Raw genomic sequence first — 12,500 nt, 5'->3', positions numbered from 1 at the left:
AACACTGGATACTAGATTAACCACCTGTGTAGTCTGTGCCACTGACTGCAATGAATAAATAAAGCGAAAACATTATTATTATTATTATTATTATTGTTATTGTTATTATCATCATCATCAATGTTGTTACTATTTTTATTATTGTTATTGTTGTTATCATTATTATTATTATTATTATTATTATTATTATTATCATTATTATTATTATTGTTGTTGTTATTATTATCATCATTTGTTTACCATGAATAATCTGTTCTTCCTTTTTTTTCATCCTATATAATTATTATTCACGACTAATGTTTTCCCCTTTCAGTGTTAATCCTCCCTTCTCACAGAGTAGTAGTAATAGTAGTTGTTCCCTAGGCAGTCTGGCCGAACAGCCCTGAGTCCCTTAGGAAGGCCATGGCCGAGACTGGGCTTTCCCACAGAGCTCTCAAAGCGTGTATGTTGTGTTGTTGGCGTAGGTGATTGTGGGCAATGCAGTCTTCCATAATGTGCTTAATAGTATGGGGTGCTGTGTTGCATCCTGGACAGGCATCAGCAACGGAGTCATCCAGCCTCTTCTGGTAACTTAAGAGGGCTGGATGGTGCCCACATCTCAGCCTGGCCAGGTGGACCCTGTCCTCACGAGGAAGATAGGATTCAGAAGGGTGGATGGCAGGAGGCCATGCATGCAGCTGTGTGTTGTCTTTAAGTGACTGAATGGAGCGGCGAGTGATCTGAGTGTGGATATGCTTCTGGAAGCTGGTCTAAGGTTTGCGAGAGGGGAGAGATGACAGTATTTGTGTATGATATCGTGTGATGGGTGTTGTTTTGGTGTTCCCTGGTGTGGATGGATGTGCTGCCATGTACTGTGCTGTAGTGGATGTTGTGGGTTTGTGGAGGCTGCAGCACGAAACTGGGTGTCTCTCATGTCTAGGTGATCCTTGACTTTGAGGACTTTGGTTTCTTGATGTAGGTGGTCTGTGGGTGTAGTAGCTGTGCAGCCTGTGATTATTTTTAGGGCCTTGTTCTGTATGGTCTGTAGAGTGTTGTAGTGAGTATTAGTCAGGTTAGAAGCCCAGGCAGGGCTTGCATAATTCATCACTGAACGTATGTATTGTTTGTATACTGTGGTGGTGGTTTCTTTGGTGTGTGCGAATGTTGTATGGGCAAGTGACCTCAAGGCATTCAGTCTTGGTGTTATTTTATTTTTAATGCTTGTGATGTGTTGTTTAAATGACATTGATGTATTGTATGTTACACCAAGGATTTTGTGTGTGTGTGTGTGTGTGTGTGTGTGTGTGTGTGTTTGTGTGTGTGTGTGTGTGTGTTTGTGTGTGTGTGGTAGGGGAGTGTTTTTTATGGTGAGGTGTGGGATGTGATTGTGTTCTGCTGTCCAATTTGTGAGAAGAGTCACTGTAGATTTGGCTGGGGCTATTTTGAGCCTGTTTGTGGTGAACCATTCGTGTAGTGTGTTGAGGTAAGGTTGAATGATGTGTGCAGCTGTGCTTGCATTTTGGTGCGTACATGTAAGTGTTATATCATCTGCATAGGAAGCTATGTGTATCTGTGGTGTGTGGGGTGTGGTTACGTCGTGCATGTATAGGTTAAAGAGCGTAGGGGACAAAACAGATCCTTGGGGGACGCCGTTTGTGAAGTTTCTGATGTTAGAAGACTGACCGGCAAATGTTACGTGTGCACATCTGCCTGCTAAGTAGTTTGCCAGCCATCTTTTTATGTTATTGTGCATGTTTGTGTTGAATATTTTGTTTGTGAGGTTGTGGCGGGGGATGGCATCAAAAGCTTTGCTAATGTCTAGTGTGATTAGGATTGTTCTGTGTGGTGGCCTAGCTGAATTCATACCATCGAAAACTCTCTGTGTAAGGTCTGTAAGAAGGGTGTTTGTGGAGTGTAGTGTCCTAAAGCCATGTTGTGACTGGGCTAGGGGAATGTGAGGTGTGACTAGTTGTAGTACCAGTCATTCAGTGACTTTAGAGGGGGTGCAGAGGAGTGTGATAGGGCGATGTGAGGAGGGTAACGTGGGGTCTTTGTTGGGTTTAGGGATAGTGATGATATTGCCATGCTTCCAGATGTTGGGTATTATGTGGTGTGAGTAGCTGTAGTTTGATATGTTGATGAGTGCTTGTATGCCTTGTGGTCCTAGGTGTTTAAGGTGAATGTTGCTTATGTTGTCTGGTCCACAGGCAGATGAGTGCTTGAGGTTGTTAATGATGTGCTTCGTCTGGTTGTATGTGAAAGGTGCGTAGTCTGGGTTTGTGGGGAACTGTCTCTTACGTCTGATGATACGTCGGTCCTCGGGATGGGGGTTTAGATGGCTGACTTGTGAAAAGTGATTGATGAGAGCGTTTGCTTGTTGTTTGTTTGAGGGTATGGTGTCTGTTGTTGTGATGGCAGCGTGTGATTGTGTGGTGTTGCTGTTGGAAAGTGTGATGCTGTTTAGTGTTTTGTAGAGTTTGCTGATGTTTGTTTTGTGGTCAAGTGTTTGGTGGTAATTTTTCCAGTTTAATGTTTGCTGTTCTGATATTTTATTGTTTATCTGAGTGTGCGGCTCCAGTTTTTGCTTTTTCCATTTTCATTCATTATTCATGGAGATTTGTGACCCTCCATGCATAAATCCCTAAGAGGCTTTTAGACCACATACTAGAGACGGGTACTTATAAAACAGTGCTAATGGTGTTTGTCGTGAGAGAGAGAGAGAAAGAGAGAGAGAGAGAGAGAAGAAGAAGAAGAAGAAGAAGAAGAAAAAGAAGAAGAACAACAAGAACAAGAACAGGAAGAAGAAGAAGGAGAAGAAGAGCAACAACAACAACAACAACAACAACAAGACAATGAAGAAGAAGAAAAAGGAGGAGGAGGAGGAGGAGATAAAAATAAGAGATGACATGTTTTCCTGGGCCAGAAAATATTGGATCTATCCCAGAGGGAGGTGGAGGGGCGGAATGGCGAGGCACTGGGCGAGAAAATTGGGCTACAATGAAATATGTGGATTTTTTGGAGATGTGAAAGACGTGGGAATATCTCATGTGTGTGTGTGTGTGTGTGTGTGTGTGTGTGTGTGTGTGTGTGTGTGTGTTGTTACTGGCGTCGTTAACCCCAGTAGTGAATGGGTGAAATGTAAAATAAGTGACAATGTAAGGAGACAGGCAAGCTGTTAAGAACAGTAAATCTTTTCCATATCAGTTTTGCTGCCTGTAAAGGGTAACCCTAGTTCCCACGTGTATTTACCCAGCGGTCAACTTTGCCTTCTGGACTGATAACACACCAGATGTTTTTCTCACAAATTACCCAGAAATCCCTCTTGTCCTTGAAATACTGGGTGTGACATAATATGGGAGGAGCAAAGTAGGGATGTTTGCCAATTAGAAGCCTAAATGGCACTTTCGTCACGTTCTTGTTGGCACGTCAGTGGTCTTGTGTAATTTGTGTAACTTCGCCATTGGCTCCCCTTTGTAGCAGGTGCCTCTGTACTTGGTGAGTGCCTGTAGATAATCCATAAGACAGCATAGTGGTTAATTAGCTGAGAGAGGCGGAGTAAGTCTGATTTTGGAAAATGTGAAGAGACACATTTTGTCTCTTTTTGTACAGACACACATTTTTGTCTCATTTTGTTCACACATCCCTGTACACATTTTGTCTCTTTTTGTACACACATTCCTGTACATATTTTGTTTCAGTTATTGTACACACATTTTTGTACACATTTTGTCTCATTTACTGTCATGTTACACTTTTGTCACCTTGTGTTGCACTTTTCCTCAACATTACTCAGTACATGACTTTGATTACAAAACACACTGTTTGTGCACCATTTCCCATCCTTTGATTCACTCTTCCATTTACACTAGTGTGTGAATTATATCTGGATTTAACCTTCGAAGTCTCCACGTTTCCTCGAGCTTTGTGAGTACTTAGCCTCCTCTGAGTGTATTCTGGTTAGGTAAGAAATAACCAGTTTTATGTTTGTATTCTGAGGCCTATATGAATCCTCCTTTTGTCAAACGAACATTGGTTTCTTCTTTGGTTGTGTATGTTATAGTGTACAGTAAAGTTAAGTTAGTTTTCTTGCAAGCTTTACCTTATCTCTTTTGGTGCTTAATTAAGGGTTAAGAGTGCACCGTAATATACACCCCCATAACAATTTGGCGACCTCCTGGCCAGGATAGCTCTGTGACATAATATTGGCAACCTTGGCCACATACTGTACACAGTGCTTACTCATACCTACTTAACTATAATCAGTAATTATGGCTCTAATGATTGATAGTGATGTGAAAGCATTTTTTGGATTCCAATCCTTCCCCAACCAGAGTGAACACACTCACAAAACACGAGCTCATATTGCTTGCCGACACCATGTTTGAGCAAAGTGAGTCCTCCATAGCTAGTTCTGAACCATTTGATACTGCCCAGGGTGTTGACCCTAAGCCATTGGCATCGGAGATACCTGGCCCTAGTGATTTTTCTGCTCATGATACCGGTGACAAAGTGCAACTTGATTTAGCCAGAATTAAGCTGAGAGAACTTGAAGTGCAAGCCAAAATAAGGGAAATAGAATTACAGGGTCAAATGAGACAAAAGGAAATGGATCAAGAATTCAGACTGAAGCACCCTGTTAGTTTACCTAGAGCTAGTAGTTCATCTGCCAGGGAATCTTTTGATGTTGCTAGGAACATTAAGCTAGTACTTCCCTTTAATGAGCAAGATGTCACTAAGTATTTCCATGTGTTTGAAAAGGTGGCAGGTCATCTCTCGTGGCCAAAAGACTCTTGGACAGTACTGCTGCAGAGTGTTTTGAAAGGAAAGGCTCAAGAGGCTTATATTTCTTAATCTGTTGATCAAAGTGCCAACTATGATTGTTTAAAAGATGCCATTCTCAAAGCATATGAACTCGTGCCAGAGGCATATAGGCTTAAATTTTGATCCACTTTTTAACAAAATGATCAGACTCATGTGGAATATGCTGGAGTACTCACAGACTTATTTGATCAATGGTTGCATTCTAAGAAAGTTGATGATTTCTGTAAACTTAAAGAATTAATGATCTTGGAGAACTTCACTGGTAACATAGATAGGGATGTGGATACATACCTAGTGGAAAAAGATTTAGATACCCTAGCTGAGGCTGCTGTTGTAGCAGATAACTATAGTATAATTCATAAGCATGAACATGAGCCTCAGTTATTTGTTAAGAGTAGGAGAGTAAACCAACCAGTTTTTGTGAACCCTTCTTCTGGTAAAGGCAAGTTAATGTCAAGTGACACTAGTGGGAACACTGCAACCCCAGAACATGTTAGTTCTACGATAGTATGTAAGGACAATGTTGCCAGGGGGTCAAGAAAAAGTGTCAGGTTTTGCCAGTATTGTCAGAATATGGGCACTTGGAGGATTGGCCCTGGAAAAAAAAACAAGGGAAAATTTCCTCTGTAAAACCCATTACTTTGGTAAAATCTTGGGGATCTTTTGACACCAACAGAGAGCAGCCACCCACAGATATTGTTAGCAGTAGTGAAACACAACCCCAGCAGGTGCATAATGTTGATAAGGCCAGAGTGGAGCTGTTAGTGACTGACAGACAGACTCCCGTAGAGCCATTGTTAGACACTACTGGAACAATCTAGCCATCAGGTTCAGGTGAAAGTGGTAATAAGACTCCATCAGAGTGTCCTTCCCCAAGCAGTACTCAAAGTGCCTCCTCCCCAGGTCATTTATTTGCTAACTTTATATCTGGGGGGTTAGTTTCAGTTAATGGAAAAGGTGGTAAGGAAGTCACTATACTGAGAGACACAGGAGCTTCACAGTCACTAATGTCGAAGGGGATTGTTGATGTAGCTGACCCTAATGAATGTGTCTTGTTGCAGGGTATACCTTAATTTGCATCTGTTCCCCTAGTTGAGGTGAAGCTCCAGTCAGAGTTAGTTACTGGTTCAGTGCTTGTGGGTGTTGTTGACTGGCTTCCTGTACAAGGGGTCACTTTCCTTTTGGGTAATAACTTGGCGAGAGGACAGGTGAGTGCTGTTCCCTGTGTGTCAAAAACTCCCCTGAGTGAGGATAGGACTAAAGAGTTGGAAGATACATGTCCTAAATTGTTTCCCGCATGTGCTGTAACTAGAGCTATGATGGCAAAAGCCAGCCATGAGAATGTTGACAGTAATGGCACTGGCAATGCCGATGATGATATTGGGCTTGGTGATACCTTTTTTGCCCAGTTAAATGACTCAGAGGTTGATGATTCTCTCCAGACTGATGCAAGAGCAAAGTTAGCTGATATGCAAAGATCTGACCCAGAGATTGCCACTTTAATTGACTCAGCAGTTAGGGAAGATGAATGTGAGTCTGAACTGACAAAGTGTTATTATTGAAGGCCCAATAACGTGTTAATGCGAATATGGAGACCTCCTAGTGTTGCTTATGATAATGAGTGGGAGACTGGATATCATGTGGTGGTTCCAAGACCTTATATGCAAAAAATTATGTCCATTGCTAATGACTCTTCTTTAGCAGGTCACCTAGGGGTGAGGAAGACTCTCTCCTGCATCTGGCAACATTTTTACTGGCCTGGAATCCGTCGAGATGTCTCCCAGTTCTGTAGGTCATGTCACACCTGTCAGCTAGTCGGTATGAGCAATAAGCCCATTCCTGTGGCTCCTTTGATTCCTCTACCTGTGTTTGAGGCCCCGTTCACTAGAGTCCTTGTAGGCATTGTTGGCCCTTTGCCTAAAACCTCCTCAGGCCACCAGTATATCCTCACAATGTTAGACATAGCTGAGTTTGTATCTGTTCCCCGAAGCCATTCCCTTGAGAAATATTTCAGCTAAATTGGTTGTAAAGGAGATGCTGACCCTCTTTACCCGTTTTAGTCTCCCTATGGAAGTTCAGTCGGATCTAGGCAGTAATTTTAATTCCAAACTGTTCATACAAACCCTTAAGGAGTTAGGAATCTCACAGATCACTTCCTCAGCATATCATCCTCAGAGTCAAAGTGCATTACAGAGGTATCACCAAACTTTGAAGAGTATACTCAGAAAACTATGTGTTAATGAAAAGGAATGGGACAAGTGTTTGCCTTTCCTACTTTTTGGAACCAGAGAGGCACTGAGCGAGTCCTTGGGCTACTCCCTATTTCAGTTAGTTTTTGGCCATAAAGTAAGAGGTCCCCTTAAACTCCTCAAAGAACAATGGGTCAAGGATGATGACCAAATTAACTTGCTAGACTATGTGTCAAAATTTAAAGAAAGACTGGCCTATAGTATGGAAGTAGCCAGGGCACACTTGGAGTCCTCTCAGGAGAAGATGAAGAGGTGGTATGACCACTCTAAGAAAGTTAGGCACAGAATGTTTCACCCAGGTGATGAAGTTCATGTCTTGCTTCCCATTCATGGTCAGCCTCTGCAGACAAGTTTTGCAGGCCCTTATGTAGTAGAGAAGAGGGTAGGTGAAGTAAATTATGCCATTTTAACCTCAGACCAGAAGAAGGAACGAAGATTGTGCCATGTAAATATGTTGAAGGAGTACCACAGGCGAGACTTGGACCCCCCTAGTGCTGCATGCGTGGTGTCAGCTATCAAGTTGGCAGAGGACGAGGGTTGCCCTTTGACTTTGGACCAGACGACCAGTTGGAGAGAAAACCAGGAAGCTTGGAGTACACTGCCTGATAAACTCTCCCACTTGACTGCAGAGTGGTGTGCTGAGCTTGTTGCCCTTCTCAGGAAGTTCCCTGATGTCTTCCGGGACACCCCAGGACGGACGAAAGTGGCACAGCACGATGTGGACATTGGAGGTGCCAGCCCTGTAAAGCAATCCCCCTACCAGGCTGGTCCTCAGGAGCAGACCATCATTCAAGAGAAACTGAACTACATGTTGCAGCAGGGGTTAGTCGAGTCCTGTCAAAGTGAGTGGTGCTTCCCGGTTATAGTGGTTCCAAAACCCGATGCGACCTATCGCATTTGTATTGATTATCGTAAAGTCAGCTCCCTTACCAAGACAGATACTTACCCACTTCCTAGAGTAGATGATTGTGTGGATGCGATAGGCAGTGCTAAGTTTATCACAAAATTAGATTTGATGAAGGGATATTGGCAAGTCCCACTCACAGAAAGGGCCCAAGAAATTTCCTGTTTTGTGGTTGGTGGCAGGACTTATAAATGTAAGGTCATGCCCTATGGCATGAAGAATGCTCCTGCCACCTTCCAAAGGCTGGTGAATTAATCTTACCAAGGATGTTAAAGGTTGTGTTACTTACATTGATGATGATATTTTTTTTGACTCCTGGGAACAACACTTGAGCCAACTAGATGCCTTGCTTCAGAGACTGTCCTCTACCAATTTAGTGCTTAATTTAACCAAATGTTAATTTGTGAGGGTTCGAGTGCAATATCTAGGTTATGTGGTCGGTTTAGGCCAAGTGAGTCCACCTGATGTTAAAGTTCAGGCCATTGTCAATTCCCCCCAACCCAAAAATAAGAGAGAGAGTTGCAAGATTCTTGGGTATGGTAGGGTACTACAGACATTTTGTCCTGAACTTCTCTGATCTTGTAGCTCCCCTCACTGATTTGTTAAGAAATGGAGTCAAGTAAGAGTGGAAGCCAGAATGTGAGGAAGCCTATGCTAAAGTAAAAGCCATCCCGTCAAGTTACCCAGTGCTTCAAGCTCCCAATTTTGATAAACCCTTTAAATTAGCTGTTGATGCTAGTGGCCTAGGGGCTGGTGCAATGTTGCTTTCAGGATAATGATCAAGGGTCTGAGATGCCTGCGTGCTATTTTAGTAAAAAGTTCAATAAGACCCAGAGAAATTATTCAGCTATTGAAAAAGAACTCCTTGGACTCATACTTGTCCTTCAACACTTCTCTGTGTATGTTGGTCCAGGGTCAGGTGATGTTGTAGTGTACACTGATCACCACCCTCTGAAATTTTTGTTCTGATTTAAGGACAAAAATCTTAGTTTGACCTGCTGGACCCTATTTTTGCAAGAATACTCCCTTGATGTGAGGCATGTGAAGGGTGTTAGTAATGTTTTTGCAGATTACTTGTCCAGAACTTAGATTGTACAGTGTCCAGAAATTTCCCCTTGGGAAATTTCTTCTTTCAGGAAGGGAGGTGTTACTGGCGTCGTTAACCCCAGTAGTGAATGGGTGAAATGTAAAATAAGTGATAATGTAAGGAGACAGGCAAGCTGTTAAGAACAGTAAATCTTTTCCATATCAGTTTTGCTGCCTGTAAAGGGTAACCCTAGTTCCCACGGGTATTTACCCAGCGGTCAACTTTGCCTTCTGGACTGATAACACACCAGATGTTTTTCTCGCAAATTACCCAGAAATCCCTCTTGTCCTTGAAATACTGGGTGTGACATAATATGGGAGGAGCAAAGTAGGGATGTTTGCCAATTAGAAGCCTAAATGGCACTTTCGTCACGTTCTTGTTGGCACATCAGTGGTCTTGTGTAATTTGTGTAACTTCGCCATTGGCTCCCCTTCGTAGCAGGTGCCTCTGTACTTGGTGAGTGCCTGTAGATAATCCATAAGACAGCATAGTGGTTAATTAGCTGAGAGAGGCGGAGTAAGTCTGATTCTGGAAAATGTGAAGAGACACATTTTGTCTCTTTTTGTACAGACACACATTTTTGTCTCATTTTGTACACACATCCCTGTACACATTTGTCTCTTTTTGTACACACATTCCTGTACACATTTTGTCAGTTTTTGTACACACATTTTTGTACACATTTTGTCTCATTTACTGTCATGTTACACTTTTGTCACCTTGTGTTGCACTTTTCCTCAACATTACTCAGTACATGACTTTGATTACAAAACACACTGTTTGTGCACCATTTCCCATCCTTTGATTCACTCTTCCATTTACACTAGTGTGTGAATTATATCTGGATTTAACCTTCGAAGTCTCCACGTTTCCTCGAGCTTTGTGAGTACTTAGCCTCCTCTGAGTGTATTCTGGTTAGGTAAGAAATAACCAGTTTTATGTTTGTATTCTGAGGCCTATATGAATCCTCCTTTTGTAAAACGAACCTTGGTTTCTTCTTTGGTTGTGTATGTTATAGTGTACAGTAACTTTACGTTAGTTTTCTTGTGAGCTTTACCTTATCCCTTCTGGTGATTAATTAAGGGCTAAGAGTGCACCGTAATATACACCCCCATAACAGTGTGTGTGTGTGTGTGTGTGTGTGTGTGTGTGTGTGTACTTAATCCTTTTTTTTTTCGGAATTTTACTTTGTCTCAAAACGGAAAAAGCAAGATTTTTTGTGTGTATTTATTCATTTATTTTTTCTGTTCTGTGTGGTAGTGTTGATATTTTTGTTTTTGTTTTGTTGTAAATGTTAGTGTTGTTATTGTCTTCCTGCTTCTGGGCAGATTTTGGCATCATTCATTCACTGGTATCTCGTTGACCTCTCATTCCTCCTTCCTTCCTTCCTTCCTTCCTTCCTTCATTCATTCATTCATCCATTCATTCCATCATTCTCTTCATCCTTCCTTCCTTCCTTTATTCCTATCTTCCTTCCCTCATTCATTCATTCATTCATTCACTGGTATCTCTTTAACCTTTCATCCTTCTTTCCTCCCTTCTATCATTCCTTCTTGTCTTCCTTCCTTCTTTCCTTCCTTTCATCTTTCCATCAATCCTTTCATCCTTCTTTCTTTTCTTCCTTCCTTCATTCACTCATTCTATCATTCCTTCGTGCACTCCTGCTTTACCTCCTTCCTTCCGTCCTTCTTTCTTTCTTTCTTTTCTTCTTTCCATTCATCTTTCCTACCCTCTTTCATTTATTCATTCCTTAAATTCATGTATTCATTCCATCATTAATAATAATAATAATAATAATTAAGTAATTAAATAAAAAAGGCTACGAATATTACACTTACCTTTTGTATCCCGGAAATACAGGTACAAAGTAGAATAGCGTACATTTGCGTCCACGAAATCCATCGGGGGGGGGGGGAGTGCGAGAGGCTGGCGAACAAAGGAACAAGATTACAAAGGAACCGGAGAGAGAGAGAGAGAGAGAGAGAGAGAGAGAGAGAGAGAGAGAGAGAGAGAGAGAGAGAGAGAGAGAGATAGTGGGGAGAGGGGAGGTTGGATGAAAGGAGGCTGGAAGAGGAGGAAGGATGGGAAGGAGGGGAGGGAGAGAGGAAGGAAAGGGAAGAGAATTGGAGGAAAGGAGAGGAAAGGGGAAGGAGATGAGGAGAGAAAGGTAAGAGAGGAGGAGAAGGACGGGAGTGGAGAGAAGGGGGAGGGAAGGAAGAAGGGAAGGGAGGGGGAAGGGAGGAGGGCAGGGGAAGAAGGATAGTGTGAGAGGAAAGGAAGGGAGAATAGGAAAGGTAAGCAGAGGGAGAGGAGGAGATGGAAGAGAGAGGTGGGAATAGCAGAGTGAAGTTGGAGGTAGAAGGAAGAAGGGAGGGGGTAGGGAGGAGGGAAGGGGAAGAAGGATAATGTGAGAGGAAAGGGGAATAGGGAAGGGAAGCAGAGGGAGAGGAGGAGAAGGAAGAGAGGGGTGGGAAAAGCAGAGTGAAGTCTCCCAGGTGGTTATTATTGGGAGCGGGTGTTTGGGGAGAGGAAAGGTTAACATCACAGACTCCTTTCGCTCTGATGATATGGTTAGGTTAATGATATGCTCAGAGGGGTTAGTCTATTATTAACCCTTTAGATGAGAATTTCCAAGCATTCTTCACTCTTGAGCTGAGAATTATAAAGCATTCTTAACTCTTGAGCTGAGAATTATAAAGCATTCTTCACTCTTGAGCTGAGAATTATAAAGCATTCTTAACTCTTGAGCTGAGAATTATAAAGCATTCTTTCACTCTTGAGCTGAGAATTATAAAGCATTCTTCACTCTTGAGCTGAGAATTATAGAGCATTCTTAACTCTTGAGCTGAGAATTATAAAGCATTCTTAACTCTTGAGCTGAGAATTATAAAGCATTCTTCACACTTGAGCTGAGAATTATAAAGCATTCTTCACTCATGAGCTGAGAATTATAACTCTTGAGCTGAGAATTATAAAGCATTCTTCACTCTTGAGCTGAGAATTATAAAGCATTCTTCACTCTTGAGCTGAGAATTATAAAGCAATCTTAACTCTTGAGCTGAGAATTAGGAAGCATCCTTAACTCTTGAGCTGAGAATTATAAAGCATTCTTCACTCTTGAGCTGAGAATTATAAAGCATTCTTAACTCTCCAGCTGAGAATTAGGAAGCATTCTTAACTCTCCAGCTGAGAATTAGTAAGCATTCTTAACTCTCCAGTTGAGAATTCTGAAGCATTCTTAGCCCTCCAGCTGTGTGTTAGGAAGCATTGTTAACTCCCCAGCTGAGAATTATGAAGCATTCCTAACTCCCCAGCTGAGAATTACCGAGCATTCTTAACTCCTGAGCTGAGAATTATGAGCTTAGTATTGGAAGAAAACTATGTGGAAATTGGGTGAATATTGTGGTTCCTGAGATATAGATTTGTTTTTCCCCGACATGGCTGTTTCGACCCAAATTTG

Source organism: Coenobita brevimanus, chromosome 116 (genome assembly GCF_032717465.1).
Source record: "Coenobita brevimanus isolate Jiangsu-jjx chromosome 116, ASM3271746v2, whole genome shotgun sequence".
NCBI classification, from domain to species: Eukaryota; Metazoa; Arthropoda; class Malacostraca; order Decapoda; family Coenobitidae; genus Coenobita; species Coenobita brevimanus.
The sequence above is the reverse complement of the archived record's forward strand: the minus strand, read 5'-3'. Positions refer to the sequence as shown.